The sequence below is a fragment of the Pelecanus crispus genome, chromosome 2, assembly GCF_030463565.1.
Source record: "Pelecanus crispus isolate bPelCri1 chromosome 2, bPelCri1.pri, whole genome shotgun sequence".
NCBI lineage: Eukaryota > Metazoa > Chordata > Aves > Pelecaniformes > Pelecanidae > Pelecanus > Pelecanus crispus.
Window position 1 is genome coordinate 153,574,825 of NC_134644.1, and position 25,282 is coordinate 153,600,106.

Here is a 25,282-nt window from a genome sequence, read left to right on the forward strand (position 1 = left end):
ATTTACCTTTAGCTCTAGGTTTCTGCTTGGTCCTAGATAAAATATTAGCTTATAATTTATTTGAATTGTATTCCTTACCATTTATTTTCCAGATAAAGACCATCTACATTAAAAAGTGTACATTTGTTTAACTAAACCAGATATTCTATAGCACCTTCTTGTAACAATCAAGATTTCATTAAGTAATCTCTTACAGTAGTATAATTGTTTTATATTATCTTGGGTATATCAAAAATAAGCCATCATAACCAGCAGTGTGCCCAAGTAGCCAAGAAGGCCAACAGCATCCTGGCTTGTATCAGGAATAGTGTGGCCAGCAGGAACAGGGAAGTGATCGTCCCCCTGTACTCAGCGCTGGTGAGGCCGCACCTGGAATACTGTGTCCAGTTTTGGGCCCCTCAACACAAGAAAGACATTGAGGTGCTGCCCAGAGAAGGGCAACGAAGCTGGTGAAAGGTCTGGAGCACAGGCCTTATGAGGAGCGTCTGAGGGAACTGGGGTTGTTTAGCCTGGAGAAGAGGAGGCTGAGGGGAGACCTTATTGCTCTCTACAGCTCCCTGAAAGGAGGTTGTAGTGAGGTGGGTGTTGGTCTCTTCTCCCATGTAGTTAGTGATAGGACGAGAGGAAATGGGCTCAAGCTGCACCAGGGGAGGTTTAGATTGGTTATTGGGAAAAATTTCTTCACAGAAAGGGTAGTCAAACATTGGAACAGGCTGCCCAGAGAGGTGGTGGAGTCACCATCCCTGGAAGTCTTAAAAAAAACAGCTAGACATCGCAATTTGGGACATGGTTTAGTGGGCATGGTGGTGTTGGGTTGACGGTTGGACTGATGATCTTAGAGGTCCTTTCTGACCTTAATGATTCCTAGTTTTTACTTTCATTATAAATAATCCATCCACCAAGCCAGGAAACATGAAACTTCTACTCTACCCTTAATTGGTTTAGTGGTGGACTTGTTAATGTTAGGTTAATGGTTGGACTGGATGATCTTAAAGGTCTTTTCCAACCTAAACGATTCTATGATTCTATGATTCTACAAATAAATTGTGAAATAACTGGGAGAGCTCTTTAAAAAATATAGGTGTCTGATTTGTATTTGCACATGTACATTTGTTTACCTGTGTTGCAATCACAACTGATTTCAGTGTGGATCAGTGATGTAGTGTTGACCAAATAAAGCCGATGTTGTAAATTAGCCAGTGACCTCAGTCTTACAATCAGTTGCAATAAGGCAGAGGAATCTGCAAGTTTAGAACAATTGTCAGGAACTGAGCCTACGCCACACAGTCCTTTTGGATGTATAGTTGTAATCCTGACTTGCTTAAAATTGTGGCCAGTGAAAGCTCATGTATTGTGAGTTTTGCATGAGAAAGGATTGCAGTGGCAACACCTCAAAATACTCTGCAACTTTTATCAAGAGTTGTTTTCATGATGCTTTAGATCATCTTAAATTCTCACTCATGCAAACAATACACAGGTAGAGTCATGTAACCAGATTTAAATGAGACATATAAGCAAATAAAAATTAAAGCAACTAAAAATTAAAGCAACTAGTCAAAGCAGAAAGTCATAAAGTAGAAAATATCATAGTAGAAAGATTTGTTTTACACATTTTAAATTCTTCCACTGTTATTGGAAAATAAATAGTCCCTCATATACAAATACATTAAGCACTAGATAGCATGTGATTCAAGGACTCTGATTTAAGAACAAATCCTCTATGATTTGGGGTAATATTCTTTATGCAGCTAGTCAACACTGTATTTGTGAAATATGAATTTGAAAGAAAGATTATTATACTAGCTTAAAGCTGGATATTTACACATTCGCCTCCCATATTCATTAAATATTTTCATGCAGAAAACAGTAAAGAAAAAATCCGATGGAAAGCTAAAATCCTAAGCAACTCATTTTCCACTTTAGGAGGAGAGTCTCAGTGATCAGTATGAGCTTTATTATTGCTTTATTTGCAGGAATTATTAGCTCTTCCTTAAATTGTTCTGTTGCAAATCTGAAACACAATATTTTACATTACAGTCATATTTAATAGAGAACTGAGAATTGCGAGATAGTTTACAAGTGGAGCTACTATTACACTTCTTGTAGCATCTTTCCATTGAAAAGTTAACAGGCTGGATGAATTGTTTCATGACAAATGTTTCTTTTTAAAACCTGTTGGTTTCCATGCAGCAAAACATAAATACTATATACTGTACCAGTATTAGTCTGTTTTGAAATACTGCTTTTCTCCCCAAAAAAGTTTATGGTGTAGATACATAGTCTGCATTCTAATATACTGATTCATGTTATAATAGCCTAACAAATCAGGGAACTTTAAAGAACCCACACAAATGTATACGCCATTTGTGTGGGAACAAAAATCCCAAAGAGGTTCTTGAAACTCAACACTGTCATAATAAATTTGTAAATTGTAAAACATAACATATGACAGATATTATTAATTTGAAAGGGAAAATAATTTCACGTTTTTAAACTGAACATGCGTTTACTTACAAATTACATTATAATTACATCATTTTGTCCTCCCTATTAGTGATGCATACCAATAGAGAAACCTTGAGAGATATCTGCAAAATGCCTGATGAAAATGTAAATAATATCCAGCATTATTCCATTTAGTTTAAAGCGATTATAAAAGTTGCAGTAGCTAAAAGGTATTGATTTTTAAAATAAATTTGTACTTTAAAGGTGACAACATGTAGTATAGCATAAGTGTACCTTCAAATTATCTATTGCTTTACTATTAATGATTAAGTGCAATGATCAATTATGACTTTCATCTGTTTTATAGCCACCTTCACATATCTTCAAAAAGAAGTATGTTAATATCTGAGAATAAAAACAGGAGATAGAAACTATATTCAGTATGCTTTTGAAATGTACATTTTTAAGTGAATATGTTTATAATCCAGTGAATACAGCAAATTACTTATTTTTGCAGTAGATGTAGTTAGGATTTTTCTCAGAAAAATGTCAACTGTTTTAAGAAATATGATTTCTGAAGCCCATAGTATCATGTACTAGGAGGTTGCTGTTGCTTAGGGCTTAGGCATTCTGACTCAGAAGACAAAATTATCCTTTTCTTTGACATAGACATTTTAATGCCATTTTCTGCTCTATTCAAAAGTCATGTTGAGTATCTAGGTCTTTTGCTTCAAAATGCCAGCCCTGAACTGCATATGAATGAAATGAAATACAGTCTGCACAACCTCGAAACATGGCAACTTTGCTGGAAAAGATTTAGTTAAGAGTTTGCCTCTTTCAGGTCTTGAAAAGGCACAGGGGCATCTGATTGAGCACACAGGAGGGCTCAAATACAGACTGAATGTGAGAAAGTCATGTAATTCTTGTCCTCCAGCCTACAGTCCCAACCATTTCTAGATTAACGTTCTCACATGCGTAATTCTTGTGGAATAGTTTTTGATCCACTTCAGGCATCCCAGTAGTTGTATTTTAGGTAGGAGGGAAACACTTTTTTCCCCTCATTCTCAAAGTGATTGGCACAGACAAGGTTTTCACTTTCCCCAGATCAGGTCAGGAGATGAAGGTGAAGATGTTGAATGTTAGCAGGTGGGAAGTACTCATTCTCCTCATTCTGAGAAAAATATCACTGAAGATATTCTTTAGGAAAGCAATCTTATGAAAAGTTGGGCAAGTGCAAAAGCTGGGGCTCTTCATGTCTAATACAGTCAATAATCTATATTTCTGTACCATGTAAGTGGACTGCACCAGAGAAAGGGATGTGGACAAGAGGTTACAGACAGCTGATAAAAACCCACTTCTGGGTGGAATAAGTGCAGAACCAGTACCAGGATTCATTTTATACTAGTCATGGTTACTAATTCCCACATGTGGGTAACTGAAGCATATTTCATGTACCTTGTATGTGTTGCATATCCTTGCCAGTTCACTATGCATATTTAGCCACAGGAGTTCCTCTGGTCTGAAGGGCAGGCTCCAACCACCTGAACCTCCAGTTGCAGTTTCAGTGGATGGATAGGGAGTGTGCCTGTTTGGGAAGCAGCCTTGGATAATTTTGCTACCATTACTCACTTGGTGAGCAGTTTGGGAAAGGAGTGCATATGCTAAAGCAGTTGCCTGCATCAGGAGAAAAAGCTCAGCATTCTGCAGATTGGAGATTTGTCAAATAGGACCCTACCACAGGAGAACTGGATTTGCTTGGCAGTTGCTCATACTACCCATGAACATTTTTGTGACAGTGCGAAATGCTCTAAAGTTCAAAAATGTACACCACCAAGGAAAGGCGGCGTAACTTTGGGTGGTCATATATAAGCATGTTTCTACACTCGTATTTAGAAAGTATTTTCTAGAATATGTCCTTTGATTTCAATGAGTGTTTTAGAAGTATGGTGCCATTTAAACAAACCCCAGGAATAAAGGTGGTGCACAGGACATAATGTTTACACTTACATGGTAAAGACAGAAGAACTTATTCCTAACTGTACTTATAATACCCTCTGCAGGATGTATCAGAACACCCTCAAAGATATCGTGATTGCTGATGTGCATTTTCTAATGAGCCTGTTTGTGATCATCAACACTTAGATAAGGCCTTTAGAAAAGACAGAAGTAAACAGGGTCTGTTTGATAGTATACAGTATTTCATAAATTATGGCTTTTATAAAAATAGATGATTTTTCAAAAAATATCTCTTAAGAAGTTTTGAAACATTGCATAATTTGCATTTTGGATAATGGATTTCTCATTAATAAATATATAAATCATAAATCATTTATTCATACAGTGTAACGTAGCGGTTTATTACATACTGCGTGAATTTTGTAATCAGGGAATCCCCCGATGAAAAAATAGCACAATATTAATTACCAGCACCATCTGTGCTAAACAATAGGAAAAACAATATTTTAATACAATGACTTCATGCATGTCAGTTATCTTCAACATTAAACACTGCAGTTTTGTTGATGTGGTTTACCTTCTACTCATTTAAATAACTGATGTTCTTACAAAGGTTAAAACTATGAATAAATGAATTAAAATTAAATATAATGAAAAATACCAATAGATACAGCATCAATCAAGCTCATTCATCAAATAAGAGATTATACAGGTATAGACACATGTATATTTACACATACATTTTTAAATTTACCTGCACATTTCAAAAAAATGATTATTACATGCTCATTACCTGCAAAAGACTAATGTTCAACTTCTAAGAGTCAGTTTGAGTTTTGGGGTTTTTTTAAATTATCACTATTCTAAATACATAATCCTCACAACATAAATATGGAATCTACTTGGCAGGCATTTTGAGTATAGGTTGTTCTGATGTACACAAAAGTATTTAAGGTTATTTAGTATTCTGGAAACTCACTGAATTTTCCACTGTATCCTGCCACCCTCAGTGCAAAAGAAGTGTGATTTTAGGAGAGTTTGCTTTCTCTCAGTATGACAGAAAAGATGTTATTCTTATACATCCAGGTGCTAATTTTGTTTAATGATTTGCTGAGTTTAAAAATATGTTAGTTAAATCAAAATTACACCTATCAACATATTGCCTTCTTGAAAAATTCAGCCAAAGGAGCCAACCAGGGTTATTAGGATGAGGACAGGATTCAAATTCACTGGTTGAGCTTGCCATGGGAAACGGCTTCCTTATTTTCAAAGTCCCCCACCTATACCCATGCCCACATTACTGATGTGCAACCTCTTTCTGTCTGCACATTCTCTTTATTATTTAATGTTTTTCAACACAAACATTTTCTTTCAGTACACTGTCATCAGGTTCTGATTATATTTAAACATGTGTGCACTACCACATTTTTTCTCTTCATATTTATCATATATTGGGGCTGTCTATCACTTTGCAACTTTCCTCATAACATCTGTATTAATTTTTCAGTACTTCAAGACTTCATTGGCCTTCAAATGTACATGTCAGAGCCCTAAAAACCCATAGTAGGCTGTGTTCCAGAACAGTGCTTTTATGCATATACTTTTGGTGTTAATGAGAATTTATTGGGTTTTTTTTATTAAGAATTTTCACTTGCTGATATACTTTTTCAGAGGTATGGTAGATAACATTGTTTGCAAGAATTTACAGGAGAGGGGACAGTAATGAGACTCCCAAAGCTTTAGGAACTGCCCCAAGCATTTATTTACCATAATAAAAATTAACTGCTTATTTACAGCCATCAGCTCACCTACTGAAGGGCAGTGTGAATTCTCGCAGCCCCTGGGCAATCCGCTTTCCCCAGGCCTCCAGTGAGCTCCACATTATTCTCTAGCAGTGTGCATGTGCTTGCCCGTGGCTGGAAGGCTGTGCCAAAGGCAGGCTGCTCCCTGCTCTCTGCAGGGTGTCTTGCCCTTCCTGCAGGAGGCTGGTTTTTGCACAATTTTCCGTAGCAGACATGGAGGGCCCTGACACTGCCTTGCTGGAGGAGACTATGGATTTGCACACTTTGCAACTTGCCTTTTGCTGGAGTTGGGTGACAAGGCAAGGAAACCTCTCAGACAGAACTATAATTCTCTTTAATGCTCAGTATCCGAAACAAAGTTATAAAGGAAGGTTTTGCACTTTTGAACTGTGACATACTGGTACTCAGCAAATAGCGATACTTTATTGTCACATCCCCAGATACTGTCTCAGGGATTCTGTAGCCTCATGCGGTCAGTGGATTTCTGTACAAACTGAATCCATTCAGGTATTCATCTCCTTGCCAAGGCTATCTTGGTCTGCTAGGAGAGTTGTAAATCTCATCAGATACTCCATAGGGATGCCTAACCATTGCAAATTCAGTCTAATTTCTTTTTCTTCCTCATTTTGATGTATGCTTGTGGCCACTGCTCCATTTCCATATCAATAATTCTCTTCTCTCACCAGCCTGGCTATTCTTCCCTCCCAGTGTTTTCTGGGAGTAGTTGAAAAGATTTATTTCTCCCTTGCAATCTAACAGTTTTCTCAGTTGTGAACATGACTCCAGGCTGATAGCTACTTCCATACCTACATCTCTCATATCTTTTCTCTTTTCATGCTTCTGTGATCTTCCTAAATTTGTTAATTAAAGGGAACCTCCTCAGAAATACTGTGCAGACTCTTACCTTTTTCTTCTTAAAGAAAAACTCCTCCTCTAATTTTCCCAAGCTTGTGTTATTCAGTGCTACCTTTTCCCAATATCTGTCTAGACTACAATCTGGCCATTATGTAGAATTCACTTCTTGCTCTTAGTGACTAAGTGACTCCCTCTTTCTGCTGCCTGTACTTCATTATTTCCTCTTACTCTCTTTGACCTAAGTGGTTCTTCTGACAACTGTAGATTTCTCACATATGTGGATCATTTCTATGGCTCTCTATATTTAATTTCTTCTTACCTCATTCCAATATATTATTGTAGACAGTTTTACTCCTGCCTATATAACACATTTTCCACTTTTCAGTGGTGGCTTCTGCTATGTGACAAGGCTTTTCTTCTGTGGTTTTTCAGGTCTCCTTGGTGCTCTTTTCAATGTATTTCTTCCCTCAAATAATTCCTTCCCCTTGCTCTTTTCTTTCTAGTTGTTCCTCCCTCCTAGTCGATCAGTAATTATTTTCAAACAATGATGCTTAATTGTTTATCTTCTCCTACTCTGCAATGACTTTTCCCCATCATTATCTTCTCTACCTTCCTTGACTAGGCAAATTAAAAATCTTAGGCCCTCCATGGAACACCGCTGGAAAAAAATATTCTGTCTCTATCAAGACAACCTTACAATAGTGTTTCAGTAAATAAAAACTTAGTTTGCTTTTCAGCCCTTAGTTTAATTTCTCCTTTGCCTTTTTCGTTCTTCCTCACTGGTTGAATTCCGTAGTTGATCGTGAGGACATCAGAGTGAAAGATGCTTCATACAGTATGGAACAGATCTCACTTGCTTTGATCATTCAGATAGTTCTACTGACAATACCTGAGCAGGATTCTGCCTTAGATTCCTGTTATGCTGTATTTTAGTTATCAGGACAAGATATTTTAGAAACATAAATGCTAAATTCAAAAATTATTAAAAATCCAATGTTTAATGTCTCTCAAATAGTAAAACAATAACTAAGAAGTACACACTAAATAGAAAATTGAAGATATACAAATTCTGCTTATGCTTTCACTTGTCAACCTGAAATTTGACATTCAAATACGACATTTGAAATCTTTAGAAAATGACCAGCTGCAGAAAATACATACTTTTTGAATTATTACTGTACTGCAAAATGCCTACATTTTTAAATACCAAGCACTACACTGACAATCTGCCAGTATAGGAGTGCGGTATTTAATTTGCACTAGAAATTACAAAATGCTGTAAATACAATGTAGAAAGACAGCAGTGTTGACTTCTAACAGGTGAACAGTCGTAGATGGGTTCAACTGCAAGTAAGTTTGAACTTACTGTCCGTAAAGATTTGCAGCTGATACCTGGCTGTGCAGTTATGCAAAAGAGGCACCTCATTATGAGCCCGATTCAGAGCTGCTGATTAGTGACACTAGGTGTGTAAGTGGAGGGAGAAGCAGTGCTGGAGTGTGCTTCAAACATTTTCAGTCCCTGGAGTACTTTGAACCTCACTGAGCCTCATCCGAGCACTCTTGAAGAGTAAGTCATACAAAAGCCAGCTACTGCCATTCAGAGGCAGCAGCAGGGATACAGGCAGTAGGCATCCAACGCTGAAACACGGTCTCCTGAGATCTTTGCTTTTATGGCTGCTTTATGATGGTGAAGATCATTAAATAATTAGAGTACCTTGAGAACTGATGGAATACATGCACACATCTCCAAACCACTGATAGTGCTTATATAGAATTATAATATATGTGCAGGCTTCATATTTAAGATTGTGAAGGAAAGGCCTAAATCAATTTTGTTCTCTAACTGCCCAGTGTATAACCATACATAGAGACAAAAGTATCTCATTTTAAATCCATAGTTGATATTAAAAATTAGATTTTTATTAATTAGTTTGCTATCCCGTATATTGATCTGTCTACTTTTTAGTGATTCTTCAAAGACTTCTGATAGAACATTTATATTAGGATCTCCCTGATGTATTTAAAACAGCTTCCCAAGAATGAGTGAGTATTTTCAACCCTCTTTTCTCCAAATGGGAATACTTTTCTGAAGAATGCATACGTGTTCAGACACTATGCATCTGACTTACTACCTACACAAAATGCCCAAGAATCATAAGCTACTGTTCATTGTTTTATAAATTGGTCCCCATTTATGTAAATAATGTATTTAAGAATGCAGCTTTTTTAAAACTTATGATACATCTAAGCACACATTTTTAGCTAATAGTCTGTAGAGCTGAGACTTACAGGTAAGGTATTTATACATTTGTGGGTTGGTAAATAAACCACTTCTAATAAGGCTTTCTAAATAACCCCTCTCCATTTTTTCTTTAGATAACACAAACTTAGGAATGGGACATTACTGCATTTAGCTACCAAGCAAAGGTTAAGACTGTTTCTTTACTAGTTCATTTCTTCTAAAAAGGGAAATACGCCTAAAATGCACAAAATTTCCTTTCATTCAGTCTTCACAAAATTGTCTGTATATTCACTATTATGGTTGGATGATTTTTTCTGTTGGGCATAGGAATAAAATATGAAAATAACTTACACAAATTGAGGAAATAGGCTATGTAGCATTTATGTCCAGATATTATTCAGTTTAGAACAGCTGAAAGAAATAGGTAAAAGGTTCACATTTAATGTAGATTAGGGCGGATGACTGTTTTAAATTTGAATTTGTGATTAGAGTACTTACCAAGAGATTGTGCACATAATGGAAACTGTTTGTTGCTTGATAATTTTGTTAAGTAAGTCAATAAAGGGACCAAAGACTGAGCAAACAAGGAGACCCAGTTATCCCTTCTCATCAAAGTCAATCCTTTTATCTGTCACAGTTTCAAGACATGATACTATCAACAGATTTTTCAGAAATAAACATTCTGAAATTTCCAATCCAGACAGAAACAAAAGAATTTAGAGTGATATCTGTACAAAGCAAATGAAAGAGAGGTCAGGGAAAAAACTTTTGGATGCATTCTTTGATGTACTGATAGCCTCCAAGCCATAATTTTTACGTTTAGGAATGTAAGTATCAAATAGTTATCCTATTCTAGTGGATCTACCCACTGTTTGAGGAGATTAAATTGGGGTAGTGATAATGCCTGCTACTTCTCATCGATGCTCAAAATCCTATGCTTCAGTTTTTGAAACACAGAGAACAGTTAATTCTATTACTGCCCCTAAATTTAAATGTTTCTTCAGAATGTAGCCAGCTTGGGAGTCAGTGGATCCTTTTCTACTCTGTCCTGTGTGGGCAAGGATATTGTTTACCCTAGAGGTACTTTCCAAATACCTGGCAGGTGGCTCATCTTGCTTATTTTCTACCATAGGCATGGAGTTTACCAGATCATGGAACACACAGTAGACTTCTGTGCAGTGTTGTTATGTTGCCCTACTTCTCTGTCCAAAACAAGAAATGGCTATGTACTGCTGATGGGAGATAAGGTTAAATGACTTCTTAACACTTATGTACAGTATAAGTAGCTTAGTTTATCAAAATTTGCCAAAACATCAAATTAAAGAAATGTCATTTTCTCTGGACTTTGAAAATTACACTACTTAGACACATCAGCTAGGACTTGGGAACATACTCTGAAGAACATACTTTCGTATCTTGCCTGTAAGTGCTAATATTAGAGGTATTATTGTAATATTGTAAATTTTACCTTATTGTGTCTTGCATCTTGTTTGCATCTGTGAATTTTATGAATGGCTTTATTTCATCATTTTTTTCAACTCTTTACTTCAATAATATATATACAATCATTTATGTGCAAGGTTGAGGCAAAATCTACACTGAGGTCTTTTTTTCTTCTTTTTCTTTTATTATGGTAGAGTAATGGTCATATATGACATTTGAGAAATAAGCATGATAAATTTATTGCTGACAATTATTGCAATTAAAAAATATCCCAAACCTGAATTGATTTGCTTTTCATATATATATGATACTGTATCATATATGAAATTCAAATGTCCTAGAAGGCCAGTGGCAGGAACAGGAAGTAAAAATACATTTTTTAAGAGCTCATAGGTTTCATGCACTTAATTGTGAATATCAGTTGCACACACATAGCATGAATTAATGCCATGACTACTGTTCTGATACATTTGACTTATGGACATGGAAGTTGGAGACACAAAAATACTGAATGCTAGAAAAGTCATACAGGTTATACTTAGTCATTCAGTACTTCTTTAACATTGATTTTAAAATGGAATTGCAACCAGCTGTTTACCAGGTAGTGAAACTGAGGGAATCAAGTCTCTCTAGACTTGCTTGGAAAATCTTGAGGCTTCAGTGCAGTGCCAAATAGGCTTGAGATGAAATAGAGGCCGGAAGCTGCTGCTATTTAAACATTACCTTCAGCTGACAGTTAGATCAGTTGAAAAAAAAGAAAAGAGGAAAGAGCATGAACATGGAAGTAAGCAATAACACAGCTAAGTGTTGCATGGTTTTGCATACTCTACCACTCTTGTACTATCAGGTACTGATACCAATTAGGAAAGATTTGTTTATGCTGGAAGATTTGACAAAACACATCATAGCATAAGAAAATGGAGAGACATCTAGTTGCTTCTAGTAAATTGACTCACTTAATACCTGCTAACTTGACCTATAGTTATGACCCTTCTCAGAAAATCTCTCCTGCACTCAGAGGAAGGTACAAACTGCAAAGAACAAAAAGTTTTTTCCTAGCTCTTTAAAAGGACACTGGCAAAAACCCTGGAGAAAAAATGGAAATTTAATGGAAGAAGTAAAACAGCAGGGGAAAAAACCCAACAAATGTGAGGAAAAAAAAGAATCCATTTCTAAGAACAACAGTATTTTCCATCTCCCACTTGAGAGAGGAGCAGTAGGCCAAAGAGAAGGACATACAGATCATAAATAGACAACTCATGTTGCAGAGTTGGAGGCTCACAGCGTTTTCAACTTCTGCTGTTGCCAAGATCCACCTATACATGAGCTTAGAAGGAAGAGATTAGCAAAGGAAAGGTAGGAAAGGAAAATATGCCATTATGAACATCATTATTATAATCATTAACAAATTCCCAGAAACACAGGAGGATCAGTTTTTGCTAGCCTACACAAAACTTCATCTCAAAACCGGGGCAAAAAGTAGAATTTGAAAGAAGTCACATTTATCTGCATATTTCCATTGTTTTCAACGTTTCTTCAAAGCCTATAACTGCACTATGTGAAGACTGGGTAATATGAGAAAGCATCTATAGCAAAGTAGCAGTGGCTATGGTTAGGTGGATTTTCCAACTTAGCCTATTTAATTGCAGTTTTACACATTTACTTTAAAATTATGTTTACTTGAGTCATGTATAGAATCAAAGGCCCTTCTAGAAAGCTTTGTAATTTCAAGATTATTTCATATTAATTTAATTTTACTATCAATCAAAGGCATGCTTTTGAGTGCCAGAGAAAATAATCCTTTATTACTGTTGTTGTTGTTTCATAAACAAGAGGGTCATATAGTGCATTACTTCCATAGGTCAAGCCTACTGTGCACCCTGGGGTGCCTTTGTTCTCCCCTCTAAGTGCACTAGCTACCAACTTCCCGGATCCCCTGTATTTTGCACTGTTTGCAGCTCCTTCAGTCCCTTACTTCATTCTAGAGTTTCTAGATACATCCCTACACTTCCTCTTCTCCCAGACTAGGATACCCTCTTCTCTTACCTTCATGCCAGAAGTTTTCTCTGTGTGTATCCCTTCCCCTTACTATCCTTTCCCCAGTTACCATTCTGACACCCATCCTCTGTGTCTTGGAAACAATTTATTCAGGAATCTCCATCTTTTAAAAAGCCAGAAAGAGATGTGTACCAAGTGTTGTGCTAGAAAGTCTATAGGCTGCTACAGAGGTGCTTTTAGGTTCTGGATTTGGTAATCAGAGTTCCATCTACTTCTGATTTTCCCTGTCCAGCTACTAGGAAAAGTAATTGGGTTCGACCCATTGATTCACACAAATTGACCAAATATAGAATTCCAGGCATTGCATAGTAGAAGTAGACAGAAATGCCATTGAGCTGGGTATTGAATTTCCCCTCAATTTTGCAGTTATGCAGTTGTTACTTCTTTGTACAACCTTGCTGCTAACCTATGGATAGCAATGCAAAGCTGATTTCCATCGAGTAATTTAAATATACAGTTAAACTACAGAGCCTACTTAAAATGAAATCCCTGTTTATTACAAGCACAACTGCAAGAACCATTCTTTTTTCAATGGTAAATCACCCCATTAGTGTGAACACAAAATTAACTGAGTAGAGTAGTCATATTTTTCCTTCTCTCAAGATATGCTTTTGTTAGTCTGGATAGGTACAACTCTTCTTCGTCTGTTTCTCCATCATTTTGTTTCTACAATACTATGTCAAAACTGACTGATGGGAAGTAATTTCTTTAAAGGTACTACATATTGCCATTCAATATTAGAATGGCTATTGATACATATGGAATAGCAAAACTAAACTATATGTTTTAAAGGGAGCTGTGAATACCAATGACTTTTAATAATATGTCATCATTATGCATAATAATATACCTTTTTGTCATAAACTTGTATATGTAGTATAAGATAGATAACAATGCTTTAGCCCATGAACTGAAGAATAAGCATTCAACAGTAAAAGACAATTAAAAATAGTCATTGCATTTATTTTTTTCAAAGGCTTTCTACCAAGTAAAGTTAAAGGCTTCCTTGAAATGCATGCACACCTGTAGGTGTTACACATCTGAGCAGTATGTAGATTATGAGAGCCACTGGATTTAATATATGCATCTGACTACAGAAAGACATTCTAGTTTTTGATTTGCACGTCATATCTTTCATATGTGCACAGTTTTCTGTGCACACAATTATGTTTTTCTATGTCTGAGATACCCTCTCTGAAACCAACTAGCTGGAAGACCAGCTGGAGACCTTTTCAGAATATACTTCATAATCTTGAAGGGAGGGTATTTTTATTTTTCTGGCCAGCAGTAAATTTTCTACCTCAGTAGCATGGCTTATGGTACAGTATTAAAGATCCAAGCTTTCACAGCAGGTTGTATTGGCTATGTAAGCTTACACTGATTAAGCTTCTAGGAAGAAACACACAAAACAACAATGCAAATTCTCAGTTGAACTTAGCTAAATCAATGAAATGTGAATTGTGAATTTATCTCACTTTAATATATATTATACAACTAAAACCAATTTAATAAATGGTCAAATCCATGGCCCACAGATTAATCCATATTGATATTTCCCATGCAGCATTATTTTTACTTTCCAGCACCAGATATCCAATACTACTGCTCTGTCAGTTGACAGTCACATTCAATTCTTTTAACAAAATCCTGTATTGCATTACTGCTAGACCGAACAAGAAGTGAATTTCCACATGGGAAATTTTGGAAGAAAAGTAGATGCAGGTCTTACTATTATAACCAAAGGCAATAATGCATACTCTCTTTTTGACATATCAAGTCTGTTGATACATACTATAGAAATAAATACAAAAATTGCCACTAATTACTGCAGGATCACACTTGGAAGATGAAGTCAAACCAGCCTGTGACCTGGACCCTACCCCACCTGCTTGACTGCAAATTCCCCTCTAGTGGCAGTCTCAAGCATACAGACTTTGCAGGTATCACTGTTCCTTTCATAAACAAGGTGAGGTGACAACATCTTGCTGACATTCATTACCTACAAACGATGATTATCTGAAAATTATGAAGAACGTTATAACACTGCTGGGTTCCATCCACTCTCTAGCCATGCACACCATAGCGTTCTGTCACTGCACACACGTGTGCAACACAAAGCTGGAGGCATACTGCAAAATCCAGCTCTTCAACTTAATTTCTCTCACACCTTTGGGAACCAGTTAAGATTCTTTCAAGGTGGTAGGCTTTCTTTACAAAAAAAAAAAAAAAAGACAACATTGCAAAACTGCAATATTTCTTATGACTTCTCCATTTGGCAAATGGTTTTCCAATGTAACCCAAGAAGAGTTTCCTGGCACCCCACAGGGCACATTACATTGCCATCTGCTGGTGGTCCCTAGCTTCCAGATTCCTCTGTTTTAGCTTACTCTCTGTGAAATTCTTCCAAAACTGGGAACTGGAACCCACAAATGGACAGCACTACCATGTGGACTTTGCCCAGTGTCCTGACCTTGACATCTGGGAAGACCTCACCATGTATGAGCATGAGGGCCTTACTGCTTTCATGTTTCTCGGATCAGAGCTAGATGGTCTTGCCTTCAGGGCACTGGTCCCTCGGTGCTACAGTAGCTGCCTGGAAGGTCTGGCTCAGGCTGCAACTTTAAGAGTTTCCAATGCCTCTGCTCTAGAGCCAAGAGGAGGCAGAGGTTGGACGATTCACCTTTCCATTTTCACTGTGGAGAACCTAGAAGCAAGGCAAGCCATAAAAAGCCAGAAGGCTCAGAGCTTGTGTTTTTGTTCAGTTTCACATAGAATTTTCTTCCTGAATAGAAATAAAAATAAAAATCTTCTACTTTGGTTTTGAACAGAAGTTCCACGTTTCTGCTGAAACTGAGAGAAAATGAAAAAAAAAAATCTGCAGAGAAAATCAGATTTTATTACAGGTATTTGGAGTCAAATGACCTGGACCTAAGAGCAGCATTTTCCTTTTTCGCTTCTCCTTGCACACTCACCCGCAGTCTCCTCAGTGTCAAGGATGTGCTGAAATATGCTATAATCACTGCTTTCCACTGTCTAATGGTAAGCATGCACATGAACTTCTCCCATAGCAGTTCCTGAGAATGACACAATCACAGTCTTGCAATTTTGGAAAAATAAAGCTCATTTTCCCTGAAAAAGTAAAACTGACTACAAACCCAGTTTATTACATGCACAAAATAAATTACCAAAGAGGGACAAATATTTTTGTTTGTTTTTTTTTATTCTTGTTCAGGTATATTTATTTTAAAGGTTACTTGCAATTTCAGAGTGGAAATGTGCTTTTGAAATTGTTTTACTTTTCAACACTGTAAGCCAATAGGTTGCCTTTTCACCTTTTTCTCAGCATGTGGAGGATATGAAAAGGAAAAATATAGATGAGCAAAAATCAGACTACAAATCAATCTCTAGAAAAAGAAAATATTCTATTATTGTAATTTGATATAGATGGTATTTGGACAGAAAATAACACATTCTCATCAAGAGTGAGATTTAGCTTTACTTTTTCACACTGAAATAGCACTTCAACTCTTGAGCAATCCCACTGAAATGATTTTATATTGTTAATGTTCAAGGTGAGACCCTGATTCCACTGAAGTAAATGGCAGAGATACCACTAACTTCAGAAGAGTCAGATTTGATTCCTGGTCTTCTTTGGCTGTTAGAGTCTGTCCTGGCATCTACCTAGCAGCATAAGAAAGTAAAGTACCATTACGGAAAAGGATTATGCACCTTTGATGAACATCATGTGATATGGTAACACAGAGGGTTTAAATCATATAGTACAGATTCTTAATCATTATCATATACCAGATTCTTGTCTTTGTGCTCATCTTTATTGACCTTCAGATGTATGGTATCTAGAATACAATTTCCATAGAGCTCTAAGGTTTAGCTCACCCCTGCTTACATTTACATTGTTAGCAGCTGTGGTCTTGTTTAATGTTAGGGTCAGCATTGCAGAAGAGAAGTTGATTAGGGATGTATGTGTTTGGGAAGAAAGTTGATGAACTAATTCTGTGGAAGGGAATACTCCTCTTCGGGAACTGTTTACTGTTCTCTTTTATGAAGAGTACTTTCTATTGCAGTGGAAATGATGGATTAGTTTTGTGTATGGAAACTTCTGAACTTCCATTGTTCAAGGGTCCATGGTGCAGGACACACTTGTAGACAAGTGCAGGCAGTTGGCTGGGAGCCAAAGGAAAGTTTTGCTGGAGGTTTCAGTTGGAAACGATGACTCCAGGAAGTGAAAGTTTGGCTTAGTTAAAGTTGTGATGAGCATGCAAAATAGATTTATGCTCACTCAAGTTTATTTGCAAGTTGTGGCTATGCAAGTGAGTTTAATCACTGATAGCTTGCAACCTGTTTCAACAAATCTCAAACTGCTGGTATGGCTCCTTCCTTAGTGGCAAAAATATATTATAAAGTAGGAGGGAACAGAATAAACTTTGTTGATGCAGTATAGGCTTAAGCATGATCCAATATAATGCAGCACTTAACTCATCATTTTCTATTTTATTTTACTCCTATGAGACAAAATGAAACAGCTTGGCAACATTTCTAGATTATAAACTCTTTAGGGGAGGGAATATGTCTCTTTGTGTGTACTTTGAAGTGCCTCTGACACCTTGGCATTCTTTATAAATGGTAGTAATAATAATCATTTATTGCTGTGCAGTGTGGTCTGGTCTTCCATTTACATTCAGTATGATCAGTTGTGCTGTGTCGCTGTCCTGTTCATCACTTCTCACCTTGCACTTACATGCAACTTCTATTATGGTTATTTTTAGACTACATAAGGCACTCAAATAACATGATTACAAGTGTGGAACAACAGCTTAGGAAATAGATAGGAGGATAGTTCACAGAAAGAGGCAACATACTGCACCTAAGCTGTGCAAGATCAAACCTGACATTGTAAAATCAAAGAGAGGGGGTTTAATATGAAAATAATGTGATGAGATTATAATGAGTACTGTGGTTTTTTACAGCTGAGTTACTATCATTTAATGAGTGTCTGGATTTCTTTTCACAATTCTATAGGATGCATGCACATGTGTGGCTATATAGGCAATATACATGTGTGTAAATACATGCATACATGTATACTCACACTTGGTGGGGGGTGTGTTTATGTGTGTGTGTTTTGTAAAACACACAGAAAATAGTGTGCTGCAGGAAACAAAACGGACCAATTGTAAGGTCCTATAATGCCATTTTCCATTCCTGGAGGGAAGTAAAATAGCCGTAAGTTTCCCTTTCATGGAATCTGAGCAATCTTTTTAGAAAGCTTCATTTTCTGTCAACTTCAGGAATGGGATATATTTACATACATTCAGACAGTTTGTGATGCCTGGAGGCAATGAGTAGCTGGGAAGGGTGCAGCGTGGAATGCTCTTCCAGCTCTGGCTGACAGAGGGTACTGAGTGTTTTGTTCTAGTTGTCAGACGTTAGAGCACCCCTGTGATTTCTCCAGCTTTGTGCTGAAGGCTGGCTTGGGTTCTTATCTCCAGGATGGTGCTGAACTTGTGGAGGCATAAAAGAATCTTTATCTCCACTATTTACTGCAGTGCAGCAGAGGAATGAACCCAATCTAATATGACTGCTTCAGGTAAAGTTTGTAAGTTTGTGGCCCTCAGGATATTGGCATTTTATGATGTCTAACATGCACCAAATGATGGAGGAATTTTGCATCAGATGAAACTATTCCCCCTTGGTTTTGCTGTTGAATTAAATACTGCAAATTGGTCTGTCACAGATGCTATAACAATCTTTTGTTAGAGACATACAATGACATACATTTTGCATATAACTAAAACAAATTTTAAAATTATTATGCCCAATCCCCTCCTATCACAGGTACAATCTAATATGATCCTTCTCTGAAACCACTTGTTTCATCTAAACCTGTTAGATTACCTGTATTCACTTCTCCTGCTGGAAGCCCTTCCAAAACCTTATGGCTTTCATGACTGGAAACTTTATTCTAGTCTCCAGTCAATTTTACTTATTGTCAATTTAGTCTTATTTATTTTTTGTGTCATCATTTAAATTTCATCTCCATTTTCGTGCTCCTTCACTTGGCTCTGATCATACTAAGTCAAGGTGTGTGTATAGATACATTGTTGGAATAAACAAAGTTTCTAATTTCAATGACAAAAATGACACTGTATCATAAAGCCACCATTTAAAAACATTTGATTAGTGATGGCTAAATTGCGTCTAAATTTTAACATCTTGAGGCAAAGTAATTTTCACCTAGAACTATATTTCATTCCAATTTTACTTCAGGACAGATTGGTACAGGTCCTGAGTAGTTGTCTTAAGAGATGTGAATGGCAAGGGAACATCTGGATGAGATATAATGGTTTAAGAGAATAATTAATTTTAATATAACTCAGTCTGAAAAGGATGAAGTCCCTCCTTCTAAATAATTTTTAATTTTAATAATTATTTGGGAAAAGATGTAGTTATTGAGAGCAGAGAATATGGGATAGGGTATAAATATTCCAACTCCACTGCTTAGAGGCCCATAGAAAATGGTAGTCAGTAAAGAGGCGTCTGGGGACATTAGTTGACAAGGTCAAGTACTTGGATTTAATCAAATTCATTTTGTAGCTGGAGATTTAGTCATGGTTATAAGACAGAGAAGTCATCTCCAGTAAGGAAACCTAACAAGAAAGCAATACATCATCTGCATGAAGTGAAATATATTGCTCTCAGCCATTTAGCTTCATGTCAGAATTAAGGAAGAGTTTGGAAGTACTATTCTAGCATGAGCTATTTAAATACCAGTAAGTGATAATGTAAAGCAGTTGTGCTTTGTTTCAGTGATATTGTGAATCTCTGGCAACAGTTTAACATTATTGCTACTGGGATACACTGATGTCATGAACTGATTCTGGACGAAGATCTGTATTTCATTACCAGTTTGAAAGTTTGTGTAGTTTTAACATAAGGAACTGATTTTCAACACCTTCTGCTGCCATCACTGAAGTTTAAAGGAGATACAGCATTAGTTTCACAGAGGAGAACTGGGCTCTTTGACTTCCTTACACAGTTTGAAAAAGGAAGACGCTGCAGGAGATCAGCTGGAGAAACAGAAACAGAACTGGCTTGCAGACCGTTGCTTACTACCTCAATTTAAGATTCAGATCATATAAAATGTTTGAAGTCTAGAGCTGTGTATGAGCTAGCATATTTTGGAACAGATGGTATGAAATTGTGATGATTTCAAGATCTACAATGCTCTTAGAGAGCAGGGGGATTTGTTCTGAACAAGCAATCACTGATTAATAACTGTTCCTGTCCTAAAAGAGAGATACTGGAACTGGACTTGCTGTGTGTCATAAAGGACATCCCTTGGTGTTTTGGTTTTTTTCACTAGGTGCATTTACTATATGAACATCTGTGTGCTTTAAGATCAACTCTTTATAAATGCCTTGTTCTGAAATTTAAAAGCTGCAACTGGTTGACCTGAATTCCAACTTGTTTTCTTGCATTCAATTCAAGATGCTATTTTCCATACATAGGCATTTTAACAAAATGTATACAACCCAAAAGGTAAAGAAAATAGATTATAGCTGTGTATTTTTATACAATGGAGATTTCTTAGAATTAAAGACTCTAGACATAGGACAGTCCAATTATATCACCTAGTCCAAATACAGGAAATGTAAAGTAAATTTTCCACTTTTTTCCTATCTAGTTTTTAAAGTTATAAATTAATGTGCTTCACAACTTTTTTGAAACTTTCATTATGTAAAATCTCACCATGACAGATACTTTATTGATTAGCATCCTAAACTTTCCTTTCTAGAAATCTATGACACTGCCCTTTCTTATATATTATCGTTTACTGAATAATTTCTCCCAGTGTTATCTCCTATTAATATCTTAGTCATAGTACAACACCTTTGGTTCTCCTCAGCTTTATTCATAAGCCATTCCTCAGGTTACCTGACTTTCTTTTATGTACTGAAATGTGTTTATTTTCATACTGCAGTGCACAGGACCAACGTTAACATTCTAGGACAAGGAGTGTAACTGAGTTTAACAGAGAGAACAAAAGAAATACGTTAGTAAATACTGATGAGAATATGAAAGGTAGATGAGAGAACCATATCAGTAAGAGAATAGGAATCAAATGCAATATGAGGCAACTAATATGTAACAAAATAAGGCATACCCATCAACATATATATTTTTCTGTCTTTCAAAGGATCAAAGCTTTGTTTACATGAGGTGGAAACTGATGGTTCTTCATGTAGGTCCTACATCTTGCATCTACAGGCCTTTTTCCCAAACCCCAGGAGGATGCTGGGCTAGGAGGCCAATTGAACAGGTGTGTAGTTGTACGTGTTGTTGAACTGGATGCTGCAGACCCACATCGCTTCTGGCAGAATGCATTAGAGTTAAAAGATATTGAAAGTCACCCCTTGGGTGTCATTTAAGAATAAAAGAAATGTTTATTTCATATAAATATTGGCTGGCAATCTTCTATACAGTAAATGTGTACCAAAAAAGGTTCACAACCCACATTTTGGGCAAGATAATAAAAAGTTGATCTGACCTCACCACAGCAGGGTTAAACTAAGGAGTAATCTGGGTAGCACTTTCATTTTTAAACCATTTGATAGCTACTCCACTGTTTTTCTACTATATATTTTGGAATGTTTTCTATCTTAAGAGACACAAGTTAGCCATTTAGATGTTGGTACATCCACGTTATGAAGCAGTAAACAAAATGAAAGCTGTATCCTGCATATACTTACAGCCAAGCTCCAAAATTAATCTCACTTTTACACTTACTTGTGGGGACATTCACTATGAATCAAAATGCTAAAAAATATAAGTAATCCAAAAGCCATAATATGTCCTAGTGCCACATGGATTTTATGGGATAAATTAATTTGTGCTATAAGCTTTATAGAATCATAGAATAGTTTGGGTTGGAAGGGACTTTTAAAGGTCATCTAGTCCAACCCCCCTGCAGTGAGCAGGGACAGCTTTAACCAGATCAGGGTGCTCAGAGCCCCGTCCAACCTGACCTTGAATGTTGCCAGGGATGGGGCCTCCACCACCTCTCTGGGCAACCTGTTCCAGTGCTTCACCACCCTCACTGTAAAAAACTTCTTCCTTATGTCTAGTCTAAATCTACCCTCTTTTAGTTTAAAACCATTACCCCTTGTCCTATTGCAACAGGCCCTGCTAAAAGTTTGTCCCCATCTTTCTTATAAGCCCCTTTAAGTACTGAAAGGCAGCAATAAGGTAACCCCGCAGCCTTCTCTTCTCTGGGGTGAACAACCCCAACTCTCTCAGCCTTTCCTCATAGGAGAGGTCTTCCATCCCTCCGATAATTTTTGTGTCCCTCCTCTGGACCCGCTCCAGCAGGTCCATGTCCTTCCTGTACTGAGGACTCCAGAGCTGGACACAGTACTGCTGATGGGGTCCCACCAGAGCAGAGTAAAGGGGCAGAACCACCTCCCTCGACCTGCTGGCCATGCTGCTTTTGATGCAGCCCAGGATACGGTTGGCTTTCTGGGGCGCTGCGAGTACACATTGTTGGCTCATGTCCAGCTTTTCATCCACCAGTACCCCCAAGTCCTTCTCCGCAGGGCTGCTCTCAATCCCTTCATCCCCTGTCCTGTATTGATACTGGGGGTTGCCCCATCCCAGGTGCAGGACCTTGCGCTTGGCCTTGTTGAACCTCATGAAGTTCACATGGGCCCACTGCTCGAGTTTTTCCAGGTCCCTCTGGATGGCATCCTGTCCCTCAGGCGTGCCAACCGCACCATTCAGCTTGTGTCATCTGCAAGGTTGCTGTAAGACCTTTGACACTGTTCCCCACAACAACCTTCCCTCTAAATTGGAGAGATATGGATTTGATGGATGGACTGTTCAGTGGATGAGGAATTGGTTGGATGGTTGCATACAGAGGGTAGTGGTCAACAGCTCAATGTGCAGATGGAGATCAGTGACAAGTGATGTCCCTCAACCATCTGTATTGAGACCAGTACTGTTTCATATCTTCAGCAATGACATAGACAGTGGGATTGAGTGCACCCTCAGCAAGTTTGCTTGGGAGATTTTATTATGAATGATTTCAGTAATGAGTTTACCTGCACTTATCAATAGCTCAAGCAATATTTTTCACTTTACAGAATAAGGTAAGAGATTAAAAACCCTTTAGTAATTATCTTGTTTTATCATCACAAGGAGATGCATCCTGAGAAGCAGAAAAGACAGCCTATAAAACAGGTGTCCAAGTACCATAAACATCAGGAGTACAGAATACATCATGGAGCAATACGTGAGTATAATGACAAGAATAATGAAAAGAAAATAGAGAAAAATGGTTTGGTTTATTCATTAGCTTCAGAGAGGTAAATTTTCCATCCATTCCTAAAATTCTCAGTCCAGAAACAAAATGGAATCTCATATAGTTGATATACAGGCTAAAATGATGGATTAAGGAATAGATGCTATTTGGGAGCAAAGTGGTGAGAAGGCAAAGGAAGTAGTACTGTTAATGATGTAACAAAAATAATAATGAGACATGACATTAAAATTATACAAAAATTCTTCATTAATAATTCCAGCATGTCATTCAGGGAATCAAAGACTAAGAAGCAACATTTTCATATATAAAATTTTGCCTTTTTTATTTGCACCAGTCCTACAGAGTGAGTGAAAGGGAATTTAAAATAAGTGCAAAAGCTCATTAAATAAATGAGCTCATCTGTGGCTATTTGAGTCATGAAATCTACCATTTCATGGCCGGAGAGTGGCCATGGCAACAACCTCCAGGGAAAGAATCACATTTCAAAAATCTCTCTAGGATTTTGTTGGTCAATGACCAAAAACTAGGAAAATACAAGCAGGAATATAGGATCCATAAATGATATTGTTTGGTGCTCATTACTAAACTATTTCCACATAAAAGGCAGCTAATTTGAATGAAACAAGCTAAAATATTGACTATACACACAAATAAATTCAACGTTATCATGTGAAAAGTAAAGCCTTTGGAGACACCATTGGAGTTCTCACTGTTGTACTGTTGCTCTAGTTAGGTTGATATCTATTGAAATAATTTGTGACACATGGAAGCAGAAAAGCCATCTGTGTTTTTTAAAAGAACATTTGCTGTAAATGAAGTTATCCTCCAGAAGACGGTGTACCAATAATACACCTTTTGTTTACCAGTGGCAGTTAAGAAGTTAGTGTTCTGGATTCAGGAGCAAACAGACAAATTTGTAGAAATATCATGCTTAAACATTCTCTAGACATTAGGCATCCAGCTGATGTACCCATGAAATAGGATCTAATACACAAGAAATTTAAAAGAGCAAACACAGTAAACTGTTTTTGTTACAGATAGTAAGTAACTGAAGTTAGTGGAGTTCAATGGGAGTAAATGTGGTGTGCTGTTGTTTGTTCAGTGGAACAGTACTAGAAATACAGTCAATGTGTTAGATTATATTTCTCATAGAAGAATTAAAACTAAATTAATCATAGCAAGAGCAAATATTGCACTTCAGGATTTAACGTCTCTAATTATTAGTGATATGGACCGGAGCAAACATAAAGTGGTGGCCTACTTTCGGGTTTGTCAGTAGTCCCCTAAAACAGGCAACACCGAGCTGAGACCAATGCATGAATGTCTCCAGTCACACACTGTCCAAGTGGCACGTTGTGCGGCTGGCAAAACCACGCCAGAGCAGTGACTTCTCCCTGTCGTGTCATGAGGTCTCACCTCATTGCCGTGCTTCCTCTCACCTAAATGCAGCTCTGCTCATTCCTTACTGCTCTTTGGCATGGGCTTTTGCACTACATAGACTGCTGGTCTGATCCCCATACATCAACTTCCACATTCTCACAATCATGAATAAAACAGGGTCAAGGTATCTTGTTTTCAAAGGTCAATAAAATACTATTTTGGTGGAATCAGTATAAGTCATATTTAGCTACCTAATATTTGGGTATCTATTTTAAAAGCGGGTTAATTTACATCTGTGCACATCTGCTCATTCTGCTGTAGAGAGAACCTAGAACAGTAGTTAGCTTTTTAGGTAAGTGACTATGAAGTGGATCCTGTCCATAACAAAGACATTTTAATATGTAACGTAAAGACTTTTTAATAATAGCTATTAATTAATCAGCATTTTATGCTGCAGCATTTTGTCTTTTGGACCAATAGACAAATCAAAGGTCAGAGGGTTTGCTTTACTCCATTGCATACACCAATGTGTACAAGGTAATTTGTTTTTATGATTGGAGAACACTACAAAAATGCTCTACACTCAATTGTGCTGATGAAAATGATTTTATGAAATTGAGGGCAACATTGTCCCTTGGGTGCCTGATGGGAACTGGCTAGGGAGTGGTTATTCTTCAGAATTTCTATTTGGAGAGCTTCCACCTAAATACTTTTAAAATCAGTGAGACTGGGAAACAATCGAGAACTCGGATTTCCTCCTTT